Raw genomic sequence first — 2,448 nt, 5'->3', positions numbered from 1 at the left:
GCCTGGCAGCTGCCAGGCTCATGATTTGTACCGATGTGTTGGGGGGGGGGGGGGAAGGAGAAAATTAAGAACACAAAGCTGCATACAGCCCATGCTCCAGCCCGAGGCCATCGGTCTGCAAGTTCCCAGCCTGGACAGGTATTAATCAGCACCTGGAAAGCAGGAGGTCAGCAGCGGGGAGAGCCCACCACCACCCTGAGAGGTCACCTCTTCAAAAGCTGAATCTGGTCAGATACCAGAGAGAAAAATAAAGACATCTTAAGAGTCGCAGGAGCTAAGATTTTTGTTTGTGTGTGATACGGCTTACCCGCTTCCAATCACAAAGTAGCTGTTCTGTCCGGAGCGAAAGGTGATCTTTTTGCAGTAAAAAATGCTGAATCCAACTGTGCATTTATCAGGCAAAGCGCGGTTTAATAATTAACTCTGAGCAGCACTTCCAGCACTGGATTTGGGCTCTGCTGGTTTCTTACCACTCATGGGCAGCCCCCCAGCTCCTCTCCACCCAGGCAACTCTGAGCTAACAGGTCAGGACAGCACACAGCAATACAGAAGCGATATTATTTCCAAATTTTACAACCATGCCTAATTATCGCCATCATTTGCGCTACAAATGGAAGACACCAAGGCAGAGAGCAAAGAGCCTTGCCCAAAAGCGCAGGGCAAACGCTAGACAGCCAGACAGAGCGGGGCAAGGGGGGATGGCTCCCAGCTACCACTACCCCTGTGCCCCATCTTGGGCATCCGATTATCTGCCCTCCGGCCACCAAACCAATCGGAGGAGGACATCTAGAACGGGGCACTGACATCTCCAAGCCACCTCAGTCCCTGCTGCAGCGATCATCCCACCACACCACAGTTCAGGGAAGCAGCCAACTCAAGGACAGAAACCAGGTAGCCAAAGCAGCTTACGGAGGACACACATCATCAGTATCTTACTGGGACCAGTATTTACACTGCACTGAAGAGGAGCATAGCAGCAGCCACACTCAGTCCAGAAAGAAATATCCCATTTTCCATTGCACTCCAGCCAAAACCAGCTCCGACGCAAAAGTTTCTTGCAACACCAGCCATCTCAGGAAATTGTGATACAAGCAATATAAAATTTCATCAGACAAAAGCAACTGTAGTGATATATGTAATTTTTGCCTGACGGCATGTCAGCTAGAAGCTGGTTTTCCAGGGGAATTAGCAGGGGTACAGGTCCTCCCCTCTCCTGCGTGCTCATGGTCCACAGCAATAAGCACTCCCAGTCTTGATGGAGAGAAGCTGCAAATCCCACAGCCATACTGTAGCTGCAAGCCAAGCCATCACCCAACTGCTACTTGTTTTACCATTTTGTTCATTTCTAAATATATTCTACTGTCTTTCCAAGTTACTGCTCCATTACAACAATTTTCCTTCAAGATATTGCTGGCTGTGGGCAAACCACAGAAGTGTTCAAGTTGTTACGTACATCAGCTAGTAAGGACTACAAGGATGCTGAGTACACACTTCTCGCTCCGGAAGTTGGAGTGGCCCTTGCCATAAAACATTTTGATTTCCCAAGTTTGTGACTTTTAAAATTCTCTAGTTATGAACTCAATTCACCTGAGCAACACCGCGAGCCAGCCTACAGCATAACACTGACTTACCAAAACCACATATTATTCTTTAGCACAAATCCTTTGCATACCATTCTGACACCGCAGCAATTAGCTATTCAATTTTGCAAAACATATTGAGAAAGCACAGCTGATTCAGGCAATAATTTCATCTTTATGAGCTTTTAAAACAACTCTCATAGCTACGAATGCAATGCAGACTGACTGCACATCTCATGTACGGAAAACAACCCAAAGGATGCCAAGGACAGAGAAAAACAGTGACTTTTGCTTTCAGCAGTCTCAATAATTAATTCCGCATGAAGAGGTGCTCCAGTAAAAAACACCTCCATGACAGGTTTAAACATTTTCCGCCAGAGGAAAGAAGAAACAGAGACCTGCAACCTTACCTCTATCTTCCCGAGGTGAAAGATGGTTCATGGGAAAAACTGGACTCTTCAGTTAATTAAACAGCAAACAACAGAATCCTAGAGCCTCAGCAAACGCAGGCATCGACCTTCCATGGGAAGTCTTCACATGAACTCTTCTGATAGGGGACCAGCATCAATTACTGAGTCCTGTGGAGGAAAAGACAGTTTTTCTGCATTATCTTTCATTTATCTTTCTGAATTATTATTCACACGATGCAATTTTCAGTGTTTTAAGTAGAAAAACAGCAACGCTGAGGTCAACTATTAATTCACAGCAGCAGCATTAATAGCTTGCTGACCTTCTCAATACTATCAATTTGCCAGGTATCTTTTTTATTCCATTAGAAAAGAACTCATCAAGGTTCCACAAGCTTTAAGCTACTTGGGGAAATAAAGTAAATGAAAGCTTAATACTCCAACCGATACAGGTTTTTTTT

The 2,448-nt window shown here is 45.3% G+C and overlaps 1 protein-coding gene across 1 annotated transcript in view; it reads right to left on the bottom strand.

Annotated features, from left to right (window-relative positions):
* The window catches only part of NCOA1 (nuclear receptor coactivator 1), a 130,157-nt gene extending 128,047 nt beyond the window's left edge, over positions 1–2,110 (bottom strand). Inside the window, exon 1 of the mRNA XM_009319764.1 lies at positions 1,991–2,110. The gene's annotated coding sequence lies outside the window, so the exon portion shown is untranslated. The remainder of the gene's footprint in view (positions 1–1,990) is intronic.
* Between the last annotated feature and the right edge of the window lie 338 nt (positions 2,111–2,448).

This window comes from Pygoscelis adeliae, unplaced genomic scaffold, assembly GCF_000699105.1.
Source record: "Pygoscelis adeliae isolate BGI_AS28 unplaced genomic scaffold, ASM69910v1 Scaffold121, whole genome shotgun sequence".
NCBI lineage: Eukaryota > Metazoa > Chordata > Aves > Sphenisciformes > Spheniscidae > Pygoscelis > Pygoscelis adeliae.
Note: the sequence above shows the minus strand (reverse complement) of the source record. Positions and strands in the feature narration are given on the sequence as shown.